Source organism: Pezoporus occidentalis, unplaced genomic scaffold, assembly GCF_034315485.1.
Source record: "Pezoporus occidentalis ecotype Australia unplaced genomic scaffold, CSIRO_AGI_Poc_V1 ctg51, whole genome shotgun sequence".
Classification (NCBI taxonomy): Eukaryota; Metazoa; Chordata; class Aves; order Psittaciformes; family Psittacidae; genus Pezoporus; species Pezoporus occidentalis.
This window is the reverse complement of record NW_026915847.1, coordinates 4087057-4104712: the sequence shown is the minus strand read 5'-3', so window position 1 is coordinate 4104712 and position 17656 is coordinate 4087057. Positions and strand designations below refer to the sequence as shown.

General features: G+C 41.2%; 1 pseudogene; it reads left to right on the top strand.

Annotated features, from left to right (window-relative positions):
* Positions 1-15519: 15519 nt before the first annotated feature.
* Positions 15520-17656, top strand: part of LOC134173372 (FRAS1-related extracellular matrix protein 2-like) — a 55124-nt pseudogene continuing 52987 nt past the window's right edge.

The following is a 17656-nucleotide window of genomic DNA, read 5'->3' as shown; positions in this document are numbered from 1 at the left end:
AATTTGATTGTCAGTTGATGTAATCATTCCCAATACATTAGTCATTTTGTCTGTATCTTCTTTAGATATGGAGGATGGCAAATTCCCCAGCTAAGAAAAGAAAGCACTCTTTTAGACTCAACCGTTTTTTAGATCAGAAGGTTGTTTCCTGTCCAATTATGTAGATATATTGAAGAGAATTTTTCTTATCAGACATTTTCAGTGACAAGGAGGAACTGTGTCAAGGTGATAACAAAGTTATTATGACATTGCAGGTTCCCAAGCCAGGTCTTTTGGGGCAGGAATCCTGGTGAAGCTTATGACTGAATGAATGTGGTACACTTCAGGATTTAAAAAACTTGGCAGTAGTGACAGTATTGGAGAGGAAGTAAATTTAGCCAGAAAACAGATTACAGATATGCAGAAAGACTATGTTTGAAAAGGCACTTCCTTTTCAAGCAGCCTGTGCAACCAGTACCTGTCAACACTGGAAGAGTTTGATCTTCCTGATTGGTCATAACACAGTATATTCTGTAAACTCTGCTTGCATACAGCAGGAGCATCTCTTTCTTCTAAAACAGCATAGAACTTTGAAGCATTTGCCACGATTTTAAAATAATTGCTTTGCACCCAGAAAAGCCTAAATCAGGATGGATGATATATGGTGAGGTAATATAGAAAACTGGGAACCAAAGCTGCTATGTAATTATCACGTGGAAGGTGTGTTTATGTCTGCCTGGGTGGTTGCTGCTGTGTGGCAATGTAGCATAGCAATCCTTCCTCTTTGCCTTTCATTAATTACTGATGAACTAAAGAAATATACCACAACATTCTTTACAACTCTGAATTAGAGACCAGGGCTCTGCAAGGAAAAAGTGGTGGTAGTGGAGGCCCTGTTGGCAAAGAACTGAAATACATATCATAATTAAATAGTGTTTCTCTTCAGGAATCACTGATATGTTTTGGGTTGGAGGCACTTAGACTGCAGAATTTTTACAAGTGTACATCCATCATCCCCAGAAGACTGTTTTCAGTTTTCTCAGGAGGGTTGTTATAACTTGCCAAGTCCATAAACTCAACTTACCAAAGATGTAGGCAGATCCAAGTGACAATTAACCCTTTGCAACATAGAAGGAACCTTCTGCATGGGAAGCAGTGGCTGGTGCTCGGGAAGTGTGGAAACATGTATGCCCCACACAGGAGAAAATACTGGTTGTGACAGAGTGATGGAAGTGGTGTAATTTGGCAATTCGTGAAGATAAGATCAGATATAAATTCAAGAATTGGACAAGGCTGGAAAAAGGAGATGTTTCTTATTATTCTTTGAAGTTTGGTGAAAGAGGTCTGTGTGGTTTTAAGTTTTGTTTTAGGTTTGGTTTGGGTTGTTTTTTTTTCCCCTTACGATGAAGTCCTGGTGTTTCCATGAAAGCAAATAGTCAGTGTCTTAAAAGCAGATACACTGTAAACAGTAAAAGTAACACTGCAAAACTCATGGAGATTTCCTGAAATAATTTAATTGCTAACCTAGGATCAATTACATGAAACAAGCTACTCTAGTGACCTTGGTCCAGTGTATCACCCTGACTCTATGTTTGATAAGACACGCTTCACTGACAAATATGTGAATTCCCAGGAAGACTATCCAGGGTTTGGCAAAGATGTCCAGGGGGTTGTGGTGTTGGAATGTACTGTTCCACAAGCCTAAACCTGCATAGTTATGTGGCTGGGAGGCAAGCAAAAGGCCCACGATGTTTGCCTACGAGCAGAGAGACTGCTGATCTCATTCCAATTTGCAGAGCATAACTGGGTGAAAGCCAGTGAGGCTACACCACTGCAGACCTTAGAAAATATGCTAACAGGCTTGGAAGATCTCTTTCTTGATTAAGGAATACCTTGTCCTACTGTGAAACAGGACTTTTGGATATCTTTTATAGTATTCTAACCACAGAAGAATGATCAAAGTTTCCTCAGCCTGATGGGCTTGGACTTTTCCTTTTCTCTTTCTTCTTTTTAATTTGTTTGGTTTTTTGCTTGGAAGGAATCTGCCTGTTTCTAGAAACATGTTTCACTATGGCTAGATGATCTCCAGATTCTCTGTTAAAGAATGTTTGCATAAAGAAGAACCTGGAACCAGTTACTTCTATAAACAGCTGTTTTTCAATAGTTGATTTTGATCTGGTGTAAACAGTAGAAGTGTTCCATCCTTATCACTCTAATGTGGCCACATGCAGCATATAATAGTCTTTTGCTTCTTACAAACAGATCTAAAGAAAAGAGTGTAACCTGGATATAAGTAAAGGGAACCAAGTGGGAGGAGAAATCAACAAAGTGCAAAAATTAATAACTAGCATACATATTTAATGAATTAAAAATTTCCCACCACAAGAAGTCATGAGAATATCCTGAAGGTGCAACAGTCTTTTCATATTAGTTTGAGGTAGCGCTGCTACGCACTGTAGTTCAGATCTTATGCTATTTTTTATTATGAGAGAAGCATTACCTTGGGGGGAAATGTAAATAAACTTTCAGTTTGTATGTTAATTATATGAGTTTATTATTGCACATTAAAAAATGAGTCTGCTGTCTAATGCCTCAAGATAAAATCAAAGAAGTATTATGTCTTTTTAAAGAGTAATATTTTTGTGATCATGACATAGAATATACTTATGCCGACCAGAGTTAGATTCTTGGCGCTTACTGGCTTTTTTTCAGCCAGAGCATTTAATTTTTAGAGCATGCTGTAAATTACATGCTTCATTTTCAGTAATGTATGAAGCTTGGATGCTTTCCAGTTCAGAAAATACATCATGTATAGCTGATACCCATTAATCACTACTGGTCAGAAGTTCATCCTCTAAAAACTAACCTCAAAAAAAGAAAAGGCTGGGAAAAGAAAAGCTATTGGTATGCTCCCAGAAACCTACATGGGACGTTAGGCTGTGAAAGAATGTCGATAGCATATACATCCAAAGGGTCAGAAGGAAGAGACATAAAGTATCACTCTGATTTCAAGTAGAACCTGAAACAACTTCAGATGTGAGACAGGAAAACTAGTCAAACCTCTGTCACTGGGCAGGCGGGAAGGGAGGCAGGGGTGGGAAAGAAGTAAAATGATTACAAGTGAGAAAATAGATGTATTTTTCCCAAGGCATCAAGGGACCTGGTAAAGAGTCTAACAGGGAGTGACTTCAGATCTTCAGCTACCTTTTTGGAATAGTAATGCAGGTAAACCTAAATGAGAATCAGCTGCTGAACAAATTCCATGAGATTATGATCGCTGACAATTACTCACAAGAAACTGTAAACCTGCTGTCAGGAAATTACATTTATGGAAGGTAGTACAGTGTCACCCCTTCATGCAAGGGCATAGTCTTGAGTTTGAGACTCTTGAAGGGTGAGGGAAAATAAAGGGGCGGGGGAGGGAGGAAGCGAAGAAAGAGACTAAATACCTTAAAATTCAAGTCTTTTGAATTGTCCGGTGCAATTGATTAAACTGACTGAGGAGCAGGAGCGTCTCATCAGCTGTTAGTTGCAAGGCAGGCAAACTTGTATTTTGCAGAAGCTTTTATTACTTTCACAAGAAATAACCAGAAGGATTTGGGTTTGATTTTGTCCAAGTAATTTAAAAAAAGTAAAAAAATCCTACTTCCTTTCATGGTTTTCATGTTTGAATTTTTCAAACACAACTCTGAAGCATCTGTTATCCTGTTGCCACTTGAGCAGACAGGATATTTAGGGGGACTATTTTGTTTTTCTTGTGAGTATATAATAAATGAAGGACTGTCTGAAGGACCCTTGTTTTGAGAAATGCTTCTGTGAATCTCATTAAAGGAATTCACCTTTCATTTAAATGGATGACCAGTATGTTAAAGACCAGTTGCCTACTCAATGAGGAGATCTATCCCTGGTAATCTTATCAGTGAATAAAGTAGGACCTTCCATCAATTTTCAATATAATTTCTTTCTTCTGTGTACCTTATGTCAATTGTATTGCTACAAAGGACTATGAGGAAAAATGGGTTTAGAAGTCTGCCTTAAATTGGGAAAAAAAAACCCTCAAACATGAAATTAGGATCAGGACTGAAAACTCATCCTTAATTTACTTCATGGTGCTTGTATATTTCGGCTGCATGTCTGCACTTGAATGTGCCATTATGCTTAGCCACAGACAAAAGGAGGAAGTTTAAGACTTCTGTTTCAGCCTTCACTCTGTCCCCTGCCTTTTGTGTATTTCAAAAACAGACTTGTGACATTATTTTAAAGATCTGTAAGAAGGTTATGAAACACCTTTGAATAACACTATGCCTGGGGTGCTCTGGACAGTGAAGTTTGAAGAGTTGTCCTACAAGAGAGTTTAAGCGTAAGGAGGCTATGTAATGCTATTGCAAGAATTTGTGCATGGGAAGACTTATAGCCAACATCCCATTTTGGTTTTTGGGTGGGTTTTTGGTGGTTGGTTTTGGTTTTTGGGTGGGTTTTTTTGTTTGTTTTTTTTTGTGTTTTTTTTTGTAGACATGAGACCAACCCACAGAATTCAGGAATGTGCTTCACTGTGCTATATTCAAGCAAACACGATATTGATGGTACAAATTAAATAAACAAAATACTAACAAATTCATTTTGCATTTGGAGACATTTACCCAAGAAGGGGAAAGCTGAATTTTCAAAGATAATCTTCACTGCCCACAACTGTCATATTTTGTAAGTCTCCCCCAAACTGTGAAGGTTAAAAGCATGAACACTTCTCAGCAGAATCATGTTCTTTCTGCCCAGTGTCCAGTGGTGGCAGAAATCTGATTAGTTTGTTTCCTGAATTACTCTTATCTGTTTGAGAAGCAGGCAAAATCTTTCTTTCAGTTTCAAAAGGCAGGCTACTTCAAGCAGGCTTTGCTTATCCTGTTTTGTATGAATATGCTTTCAACTCCTCAGGAGAAATTACTGGGAGCATGGAAAAGCAGAGCTAAGTCAGCCAGTGGCACTGGGAGAGAGGTCTCATATGGACAGTGAAACAGACTGACCCATTTGGGATGTGTTACTGTACTGGGAATGAAATGAGACTTTCTCCCCATGCATCCAGCACTGTTTATCTCCATCTGCTGTTTTGCAAGGGCATGGGAACAGGCCTGCCCTGCTGCCTCTGCCCTTATTTGTATAGTACATGAGCTGTATTTCTCTATTCTTGTATCTGGCTGATAGGCTGAATGCAGAAGTGCCTGTGAATTATTCTGCTACCTTCCAGAGTTTTACTGAATCAGTTGGGCTTTGCTTTACTCATCTGTTTCACTAGCTGTAAAGATAGGTTTTCAAGACAACCAAATGCCATTATGCTTCATATGGAATTGTCATTAAGTTTGAAGTAACTTGGTAATTGTTCCCTTGTTGTAATTGATCAGTCTTCTTGTGTTGAGTGCCATGACCATGGATTACAGTTTTGTTTTAAAGCCAGGAGACAGATGAACAGCAGGACTTCAGATAGGAGGACAGGAGTTTGGTGTTTTATCTCTTTTGCAGAAATTTTCAAGTTATATAATTGGACCCACTGGCTGTCTGAGAGGAAGATATTAGAGACAAGTAGGATTTGTTAAAAACAGTTATTAAAGATACAAGAAGGTCAGTCAATTGTGCAGGTGAAGTAGTCAGACATCCAGGAAATCTCTGAAAACAGGAGATCATGTGTTGCCCCCATAAAGAGAGCATGTCAAGGAGAATGAGATAAATCGAATGCTTTTAGGTCTCATTGCCAGTAGAATGTTACTGTTAGTGGTGTAATGTTACCTGAATCTGTCAGCTGGTTCTCCCTACTGGTGTAAATCACTGAGCCTTTTAAGTGAGGCCGATTTAAAGTAAACCATTGTCATTGCCCACATGTAGAAGATTACAGAGTGCACAGCACATGATCAGTTACCTGTCTAAGATTTTGAGAGTTTTCTATGAGAAAACGGAAAAGAAGGAAAGGGGTTTTTATTTTTTTGAGGGTTGATAAAAGGAGAGTATCTTCACTTATACAAATAGGCACACACTGTTTACAGTTTCTACAAATGTTTCCTCTTGTTTTGGAAGTATGGTGTTAACTAACAACAATGAATTATCATTTATGAATACTAAAAATTCACTTAAATTCAAAGACTAAAAGCAACCACTCTCTGAGGATGAGAAAATAAAAATCTGTCATTTTAAACAATATTGTCCTTGCAGCAAGATACTTTATATCACATTATCATACCTCCAAAATTACAGACTACATTGATCTCATGTGTAAGTCAAATTCTAATACCTTCTTTTTTGGTTTGCCTATTTATTTTTCCTGTTGATAGATAGTTTTAGTTTGTAGAGGAACACTATTTCATTGTATTGTTGTTATGTATTGGTATCATTTTTCATTCAAAGACCAACTTTATTCTCAAATAATGTACAGTATACTGGAGCTGGATCTGAACTTCAACGCTTCTTACACTGTCCTGGGTTCAGCAGTAGCAGTCATTTTTCTCCTTCTTGGTAACTGGTGCAGTGCTCTGTTTTGACTTTTGGCTTGGGAACAGAGCTGACAACAATGATGTTTTGGTTTGGCCAAGGACTTTGTGAGCCTCATGCTCTGCCAGGGAGGAGGGAAAGCCAGGAGGAAGCAGAGACAGGACACCTGACCCGAACTGACCAAAGAGGTATTCCACACCACAGCCCGTCATGCCCAGGATGTAACTGAGAGCTACCCGGAAGGACTGGGAGACTGCGGGGTTGGAGGAGGTATTGGTCAGTACTTGGTCAGGCTGGGGGGGGGGGGGTGGGGGTGTCAAGTTATTGGTTCGCTGGTGGTGAGATGTTGTATTCTCTTCCCTTGTTATTTCCTTTATCATTGTTGTTATTGGTGGTAGCAGTAGTGATCTGTGTTATACCTTAGTTACTAAACTGTTCTTATCTCAACCCGTGGGAGTTGCATTCTTTTCAATTCTCCTCTCTGTCCCTCCGGGAGCAGGGGGAGGCAAAGAAGGGGGGAAGTGAGTGAATGAGTTACCTGACTGGGTTTAAACCACGACATACACATAAAGGCAATTAAAACCGTTAAGATATCTTCAGGACAAACAAACAAAAAACCAAAACAAAAAAACTCAAATATGATTAATAACCAATTAGTGATTTCTGGTGGGTTTTTTTTCTGGGTAATTTTAGTGGTCTTCCTTGCCTTGGAACTAATGACAAGATTCATGGGAGCTTGAGTCTCTATTTTCTGGACTGCTGGTTCCCTCACATGGTGGATTGGCCCTGGGAGGGCACTGGAACTGAGTTACACCTGTGTTTGCTCTGGCTCACTTTCCCCTGTTGAAGAATTGAGTGGTGTTACTGGTTTCAGATGTCTTATAAAAGGCAAACAAGCTGGCAAGCCATGAGGAGATTTGGGGGAGCAGAGTTGCAAGAATTTGTGATAATTGGGAGGAAAAGCAAGACTATTTAGACACCCCCCCACCCCAAGCTGCTCCTCAATAAATGTGGATTATGAGGGGCTTAGAGGAGGTTTTCAGTAACCTATATAGTTCTGGGGAACGCTATAGAAACACCTTGAGAGGACTTTTAAAGGAGATCCAAGTTCAGTTATAGCAGAACATGGGGATAGAATGGGATCAAAGTTGTGCGAGTAAAAACTTGCACAAAAATGTTGAGATGTGTACACCTACAGCAATATAGTTGGTATCTCTATGTGTCAGGGAAGATGACTTAGACAAAAATGGTAGGAGAAGTACTACTGGTTTCAACGTAAATGCCTGTGTCTCTTCCCTTCCTCTGTTTTCCATCAAATAGAAATGAATGAATGGAAATAAATGAAACAAATGACTGCTGTCCCAAGTCTTGCTCTTTTAAAAGGCAAAAGAGTGTTTCGTACTGTGGTTATTTATTTTTAGACATTTTATTTGATTAAAAGCTAAATCATTTCTAGAAAGTATTCTAGGGAACGGGAACTTGCCCAAAAGAAGGGCCTTTGCTCACCTTGCTTGCAACACGTGATGGGCTAAACATAACAAAATACCTTTTTGTGAACCTTTGCAATATTCTTCATTTTTCAAGACCTGCTACTCCAGAGGTGTTTGCTGGCTGATAAGCATGAACATATCTGAAGCCTGCAAAGATATTTTATATATTTTAGGCTGAATAGTTGATCAGAGAAATGGACAAAATATGAAAGTTTGTTAATAATGAACCAAGTTCTTGTGGAACCTGGCTGCAAAGCTCCTACTGACTTCAGAGAAACTCGGGTTTCACTAATATTATCAGGTTTGTGTGTCCAGGATCATGGGACTGTGTTGGTAGCATGTGCTTAAAGATTATACCATACTGATATTTGACAAACCTTAAGTTTAACGTATGGAACAAATACCTCTAAAGATAGCTTTTTAAAACCAGCTAACAGTAAGTTCTACTTCTAGTGACAGATACCTCTTTGTTGCTATACAAAGATAAGGAGGCTACTTGTCAGAAACATAGGCAGGATGGAAATCCCTGTATTTGGTAAATCTTAAGGTTTTAGAGTCTCACAGGCAATTGTCATCCTTTATATTCTAAAAGTTCTTGAAGTAATGCTATGTATAATGCTACAGGGACAAAAGAATTCTCTTACAGGTAGTAAATTAGATGAAATTGATTATGTTGGGAGATATTTGCTGAACTTGGTGCTGAGGCAATACAAAAAAATCCACATTGTTTTAAATACAAGTGGTATTTAGAAATACTGTGTTGTATCGATCAAAACCACTGTTAATTATAAAATACCTTAACAAGAGATTTTTCTTTATAATCGTCCAAAGCAAAAAAGCACAGCAACTGTTAATAAGAACTTAAGAGTTAATCCCATGGGTATCACATTTTCTTGATCACTTACTAATGCCCAGGAAATATCCTCTGCTTGCTTATTACTGCTCAATTACTGTTTGGTGCACTCAGTTTAAAGTATCATATTATTCCAAAGCAGACAGAGCAAAAACTTACAAAGGAATCCCAATAGCCAGCTGTAAGCTTCTTGCCTACTACCAAAATGTGCCAAATTGCATCTCTTTTCATGGTAGATAGTTCAATTAAGACACAGTTGAAAAAAGTGAATGTTTACTGAGACCTAGAAATGCATTTTATTTCTGGGAGTTTGTTTTATTTGGGGGTTTTGCCCTGAACGTCATGGTGGATTTGGTTTTCTAAAATAGTTTAGGCAGGAATTCCAAGCTCTTTTGATGCCCTTGCTATTTCGTATCTCCATTAAGAAAATGTGTAAAAGTGTGTGCTTTTAGGTAAGAAACACTAACTGTGGGGTTTTTCGTGCCTTCTCAGAAAATTGATCCATGAGAAATCAGATATCCTACCTAACTGAGGCACAACAGGCAAACTACTGAGGCACAAATTAGACTATACATGCAAAAGTTGATGTTCAACCCTTGCTACTTAAAGAATAATATTTTTACTTCAGAAAAGCATGTAGAAAATTGTAACATCAATCCAAGAGTGTGTAGTACTCCCTATAAAGATGTGTGGATCCAATCTTAGGCATATGAGCACCACAATTTTTAGTATTATGGGAGAAAAAAAAAACATGAAATATGCATTTAAGATCAGGGAATTCAGGCGCACATCCTGGCAGAGAGGCAGACCCAGAGCACAAGTATGTTTTGAGCTGAGTTTTCAAGTATGATTAAGAAGGTTAATGCACATGTTGGATGTATAACCAAAGCAGTAACTAACAGAAGTAGGAAGATGAGCCTACTTTTTTGTAGCTTTGGTGACGGCAAACACAGATACTGGAAGTGCAGATTTTTAATATTTATGATAATAAGAAAGACATTCAATTTAGGGAGAGTTTAGAAAATGAGAAGTGTAAAGGCTTTGAGAAACTGCCATGCTATGGCTTTTTTTTTGCTTATTATAAACTTTATCATGCTCTTAAAGCTAACTAAATAGTTAGGTAAGTACACCTGTAGTACAGAAATTGTATTCTTCAGATAAGAACTTTAAGCCACATAATCTCTGAGTGGCTGTTCAAATCAAAGATTAAAAAAGTTTCTAGAGGAACTAAGTCACAGTAGTGACAATGGTTTGCACCTTGGTTTATCAAAGCATATCCTTAATGAACTCATCTACCTGTTGTGAACCTCAATGCGATGAATGTAGAATAACAGATAAAAGCTATGCTGTGGGCTTGTACACACACTGAATGCAGACTGAAAAGAATTACTCTCCTTGTTCGGTGTTTCCAAACATGCTATTAGGGTGGGGAAAGAAGAAGTTTGGATGAGGGAGTTACTTCAGAGTGTTGCAGGCTGGGGGGTGGGGGTTTGTCTTTGTCCTTTTAAATAAAGGACTTAAATATTTGTAATGGGAGACTTACACTAGACTCTTATGTGGTGGGCTCTTCATGATAATGTGATTATTCTGTGATCTAAAACTTCCCTTTCTGCCTTCAAAGCATCTACAAATTATGGAAGGTTTTGCTGTAAAGCCTTTTCCTCTCAAAAGCTATAAGCTTGAAGGGGGAGGATGGGAGGGGAGGGAGAAAATGCACAGAAATTACATAGTTTAGACCCCAAACTTGTTTCTTTTCTTATTTAGCCAAACTCAGATCAAGGGGGGCAGTTTTATGTATGTGATGACTCCATTGATGTCAGCTTCTTGGGGGGTGCTGGGCAGCACCTTCCCAGGTGTACATGAGGGCTGGTGCCAATCAGGTCAGCTGAGTAACACCTTGCAGGAGAACTGGACCTTACAGCAGTGGTTTGCAGTGGTCAGCGGTTCAGTAGTCAAAGCTAACTTTGGTGTACAGAAGTTTTAAAAGAGCGCTACCAAGTATGTGAAAATGAGTGTTTGTCATCATCAGCTGTAGAGGTAGGCAGCTCTTCTTTCTATGGGCTTGGATAACTTTTACTAAGTCTTCTCTCAGGTTTTTTGCATTTCTAAATTTGTGAAGGTCTGTCTTGCTGATAACCCAACTGAATATCCTTTAAATTAGTCTTAAAAATTTTTGTTCCTTGCTTAGCTTCTGTTTCATATGACAACTAGGTTTTGTTTGGTTTCTGGTTGGGGGTGTGTGTTTACTTTTTAAACTATATGACTAGCCAAAGTGTTTGTGACTACTGAGAAACAGTAGGAGGCAGAAATGATATAATGCCGTTTTATCAAGGGGAAGAACAAGAAAAAGCTCTGTAGCATTACATTTCTTAGGAGGTTGTTTTTCTGATCTGAAACCCAAGACTCTTTTCACTAAATCTCCTACCATGTTGTGGTTGTGCTCCCAGCCAAAACCCGGCATGATAGTGGCACAGTTTTCTTTTGGCAACTGAAACCAGCAGCTTCCTAGATGCTGAACCCTTAGAGAGGACACTATGAGATGTCCAACTTCTGACCTTGGGAAAAGCCTGCTGCTGCTCTGAACAGTGAGAGTTGCGGTGTTTGTGAACAGAGAGTAAAAGTCTCCTGTATTGGTACCACCAAAGTCCCTTGTGTGCTCTAGGGAATGCAACATAAATGGTTGAAACTAAAATGCCATGTGATGTTCAAACTTGCTTTAAACTACTGCAGCCATATTCTGACTTTATATCACAAAATAAATCAGTATAGCTGTTTTCTCTTAATGATGAAGCTATTATCAGGGTTAAGGCAGTATTTATATTTTGCAGTCACAATGGGTAAGTCTGTATGTTACTTTTGAAATAAAAACTACAAATTATATGTAACTATTAAAAAGTTTTAAGGAATCAGCTTTCAAAGACTTAACCTGTGAATAACAACTTCTTTTTTTCAAACTCTGCTACTGTGTGAGTGGGGTAATTGCTTCTGATTGGCCATAATAACTGCAGCATTATACAAATAAACTGCAGGTTTGGGGGTCTGAATGCCTGAGGACATGTGGGGCTGGCAAAAGGAGAGAAACAGTAAGGTATATTCTAAATTAGTTGTAATTTTATTTACAGTTCAGTGCAATGGTAGTGCTTTATACCTCCCGAGACTCTCTTAGCCATTTATGTTAACCTTGCCTATATATCAGATACTTTGTGTTTGCTGGTGTACCAGACACAGCCAGTTCTGCTTAAGCTCCTGACTGCTCACCTGTTTACATTCCAAGATAAGCAAAAATATCATTCTTTTTATTGTATCTCTATATTTTCACATACATAACTGATGCTTGTTAAGACTTGCTTAAAATGCTCATTGGTAAGTGTGATAAATAACCATCATAAAGAGGTTTTGGAAGACATATTATCTGCTTTTAAAGTGCTCACACATCACTTAAGTAGCAAACAGTCACTCAAACATCTTTATGGTTGCAATTTTACGTATATTTGTGTGACCCTAAAAAAGGATCTTAGTGTGATTACCTAAGTTTAGTTCTGTACAAAATCTGTCAGCTGTTTTGGGTTGCAGGTCATAATTTCTATGGTAACTGGCTTTGAAATCTTAACTCTCAATCAGATGATTGCCACAATGAACTGTCGGACTGGCTGCACTCTGCTTGGTTACTAGAGGTTAACATGTGCATCAGAACTGTTGTATCCAAAATTAATTATAGTTGTGTCATTATAAGAGAAAAATTTGATTTTGAACTACTCGCTTTCAACCTCACTTTTCTTAAACATGTAACTCTTAAACTAAGGTTTACTGGATTTTAATGGAACAGGTGGAGATTCTCTTTTCCAGCTTAATGAATCCTCTATGCTGCACCAAGGTTTGGACTGTCTCTTGGCTATGAATACGTTATGGTCTTATGTGAATGTAGAGCAGAAACGGTCTCAAGTGTAATTTGGGATTAGGAGTATTAGTGAAAGATATGTAGACCACAGAGGAAAAATGGGCATTTATTTTTTTCTAAGGTGTATTTATGCTTCCATAACATTGGACGAACATGGTGACAGATCAAGATCTCTACAGTCTTTCACTGATATCAAACATCCTTGTTTTATTGACTGTCTCATCTCTCCATTAGTCATAACTAGCTTTAATGTTGCAATGCAGTGGTTGGGGGGTTTGTTGGTTTATTTTTAACAGGAATATGACTATAGGAAGGAAGCTACTTGGCTGTGTTTGAGGCACAGTGAAGCTACTTGAGCAAGTAAAACTTTGGTTTTGTTTAGCAGTTCTTTGAACTTGATTCTAATTATCCTGTATAACTAACATTGATCCAAACTCCACCAAACCAACTGAAAGGTGATTGCAGGTCTTAAGAGGGGTTTGAATGAGGTCCTAAGAGCTGGGAAACAAATATTCCCTTTCTGCAAACATATATGAAAGCATTTCCACCAATTTAATTTAATTTTAATTAATATGAGCATCTATGTCTGCATGCTTACAGGACTGGGCTTTACTGACATAAGAAAGATGAAATACTTTAAAAGTAAGTGAAACAGAAAGAGGAGGATATGAGCAAGGTAGTCAGAAGCATTGCATGTGGTTTGGATTTAGGTTGTCAACAACATTGTAGAATATATTTAATGTCACTGTATGTTAGCTTTCCATAACTTCATAATACATCATCTATCTTTTTTCAGGTGTATTTCTGATCAACTGTACTACCTCAGAACAAACTGAAAGAAGCAAGCTGAGCACAAGTACAGCAATTCCTCAATTTTTCCTGCCCAATTTTTATCTTGAGATAAAAACTGTAATTGAACACTTTTCTCATTCCACTTATTTTAATGGGAAAATTTGTCTTGCCTTCCAGGAAACTTGCTGGAAACAACAGAAAATCTTAAAATTTTGCACAGACCTTGTGTAGTGGCACTATTTGTTGTGTACTGGCACTATTCCTTATAAAACAAATGCCTAGATTTGATTAAAGATGGAAAAAATACCAGGTTTTTTAACTTTGCATTTTTGTGTATATATGTAGATGTACAGACAGGTTTCCTTAGGTAACCTGGGTTACTGGTTATATGGTTCTACCAAGTACAGAACTTAGCATAGTGGGTTTGAATCTATCAAGAATATAAAACCCTCTTCTACCTGGAAGTGATTATTCAGCAACATCTTTGTTACTGATTAGTTCAGTTATATTTGCCCAGAGATATCCTATTGGCTTGAGGAAAATGAGCTGAACATATTTAGATTCCTGAAAGGACAAGTCCCATAGAACTTTGTTAGTGTCTATTAGCAAATGATTGTATAAACCTGGTACTAAAGCACAGAAGTATACTTGGTCTCCCTATGCATTTTATTTTCAAAAAAAAAAGTGTTGATATTAAAGATAAAAAAGTCTGGTCCTATTTTGTGGTAGTTAAGAGTGTGTAAACAATCTTCCTGCACAGTGGGACTAAATAAATTGCTGATGTTTTCCTGAAGGATTCTGGGGGGAAATTCGTAAACAGTAAATAAAGCTTTAAGCAACTTGTCCCTTTAATGAAATAATAGGCTCAAAGTCCAAAATATAAAAAAGTGCAGTGGTAATTTCAACAGAAACCTTGGGTGGGTTTGGTTTGGTGTTGGTTTTGTTTGGTTTTGTTTTTTAATCCAGTAGCATTTTTATCTTCTGGTCTCAGCCAGGAGCCCGAGCAAGGACTGAGCACCTGCAAGGCAAACTGAATAAGGAAATGGTCACAAGCAACGTGGAAACCGCTTAGGCTGCTTTTATTTTTCTAGCTGTGAGGAATCGCTTAGCAGTAAGCTAACAGCCTGAAGTCACCGCCGTTTAGTCAATTTCCCTCTTCGCCCTCTTGCTGTCTACACAGAGCATGAGCTGTATGCCAAGTTTGGGGTGAAGGGAGGAAACTTCTACCTGTAAGAAAAGATGAAGTATCAATAGCCCCTTATAGAGCACGAAGTTGTTGGCTTTGAAATTCTGTGTCTGCTGAATACGCTCACCCCTCTTAGAGGACACTCGTGTTTTGGGTTCTGGGCCGGGCGGCAGTTGCCGTGGCCCTTGCGGGCTCCTCCACCTGGCACCGAGACCAGCACTGTCGCTGCCCGGGAGGGCTCGGCTGAGCCTGCCCGGCTGCAGCCGGCTGCCCTGAGTGCCTTGCGCCTCCTGACCGGCGCTGTCTGCCTGTTCTACCTCTATTTTCCGTCCGTAATCTCATTGCACCCCCTCGCTGTCTCATCTCACGAGGGAGAGAAGCTGCGACCATGTTTGCACTGTGAGGGGGGCCGAGGCGGGCTTGCGGCTTTCCCGCACCACTTCAGTATGGCAGCCCGCCCCGGCCGCGGGGCTTTTTCGCGGCCCCAGCCCGCTCCTCGCCTCCGCGCCTGGTGTACAGGGACATCCCGGCCCTGGGCCCCAGCCGAGGACGTGGCCCCCACCGCAGCGCTGGTGGAGGGTCCTTCCCTCAATCCCGGAGCGGTGCCCTGCCCCCTTAGTAGCTGCAGCAGCCGTGCCATGGCTGTGGGGACACGGCGGGTTGTGGCCTCGGCGGTGCTGCTGCTGATCGGGCTCCTGTGTGCGGGCGGCGCGGCGCAGCCCGACACCTCTGCTGTCCTGGGCTCTAAGCGGGGGCTGCGCCTCCCTCTCGGCCGCTTTGGCTCGCTAAACGTGGCGGCGGACCTGGTGCTGCAGGTGTGGCCGGGGACGGGTGTGTTGCGGCAGCGCTGGCGAGTGGGCAGGGCCCGCGGCCTGCCGGCGCCCTGCATCCCCTGCACCTCCCCTGTGCGTTCGCTCGCGGGCAGGTCACCTACACCCACTTCAGGGACCGCAGCCCCGGCCAGTACAGCCTGTGTCTCCAGCTCCGCTACGACTCGCCCCGCCGGACCCTCGTCGTGCCCTTCACGCTGGAAGTGGAGATACTCTCCCAGCAGTTGTACCTGCTCAGCAGCAACCTGCCCCTGTCCCTGGAGTAGCTGCGGGGGCTCAGAGCCCCTTTGGGCGGCAAGGTGCTGAACTTAACGTAGAGCGAACCCGGCCGGCGCTGCCGTCTCGCCCTGCTGCGTCCTGAGGCTGCTGGTTCCAGCCCCCTTCCCGCCTACGGGAGGCTGCTGGACGCCGAGGGGCGGCCTCTGCCCTCCGGCCACACCGGAGACTGCTCTGCCGTGCTGCAAGCGGGGATCCACCACCAGCATATGGCGGCCACTGCCTCCCCCAGCCAGGACTGCATCTCAGCGTGGGTGTCCATGCTGCCTGCCCCTGGGCCGGAGCAGCGGGAGTACTTTCAGGTGCTGTTGCAGATCCATGAAGAGACAGACAAGAAGCCAAGTTTCCTGGCGCTGCTTATGATGGAAATGGCCCAATTTTGCATTCACAGCCCTCACCCTGGGCGTGTTGGCTGCTGAGGACCTGGAGACCTCCCCACACTCCCTGATCTTCAGCTTCAGCTCTTCCTGGCGCAGTGACCCATGGCAGCAAGACATCCTGCTCAGCACCCATGACCCCAGCAGCCTTCTTGTTGCCTTCTTGAAGCAGGAGATGAAGGAGCTCAAAATTGCCTACCAGCCCCCTACCCTGGATTCAGAAAAGGAGCAGCTTTTCCAGGTGGAAATGGAAGTGCTAGACCCTGACTGCCTCCTCAGAGCCTTTTGCTTTCATGATCCTGGTAAAGCCTATGAACACATTGGCCCCTGTGGCCACTTTCAGTTGTGTGGCTGGCCTACAGTTGATGCTCTTTGAGGGCCAGTCACAGCCCTGATGTGGCAACAACTTAAGAGATCAGTGATGAGGACAGTCTGAAAGAGGTGAAGGCTTGGGTCATGTGGGGCCTGCGACAGGGGAAGCTCAAGGTACTGGGTGTACTGCCCAGCTACAAGTACTTCACTGCTGTAAAGCCAGCAGCAGGGCAGGTGATTTACCAGCACGATGGCAGTGAGCACAGCTACAGTGACAACATTGTTTTCCGCATGGCAGATGAGCAGCACCACATTGAATTTCTGTACCATATGAGACCAAAGAAAGCAGAGCAGGGTCAGAAAGTGACTCCACTTCCCCCTCCTGGCACTATTGTGAAGAACATCTGTATGAGAGGGTGGTGAGTGAGTGGCTGCAGCAGGGACATGGCTGAGAGTGGAGTGAAATGCTAGGATAGGCTGGTTAAGTCCATTTTGCTCTTACTTATACAGAAGACATTCCCCATGGCTGGCACTTCATATCCTTTGCAACTTTACAGCTGGAAAGAGCTTCCCTCTTAGAAGCCAGTAGAGTAACTGGGAAACAAAGCTATGACAGGCTGAAAATGGCTTTTGGTTTGTGCTTCTGCTGGTTATGCTGAAAGAAGGTTGAACACTGGCCAGCTGAGAGGGATGGAAAAAACAAGGTAGATTTCACAAGCCAATTATTTTCCAGCTCTTTTTGAAGTGGTATGCAACCAATGTAATTAAAATCAAATGAGGCTATTAATTTAAGATTGGAGATGTATTCTTTGTCTATTTTTGTTTACATTTCACTTAGCACGCAGGAGAAGGTGCTGTGAACTGCTACCTGTTTTTCTTACAGAGTTCTTATTTTGCTTTCACTTAATCAATATACAAGTCTTTGTGGCATGACTAAGTGCAGTAATATAATAGAGATGAGAAATAATGGGGAAAAGGAATGACATGACTAAACAGATGGGAATTCTTATTCCCTATATACCCAGGGATACAAAGGGAGTCAGTTACTAGATGTTTTCATTAACAGCACTTCCAGTCTCTGCTAAATGGAGTGATACTTTCAGCTAGATTACTTGATCATCTGTCTGTTCCAGACATCAACACAGTGAGGAAAGCTGTGGCAGTAAATGTGTGCAGCTATGCTTGTAACCAA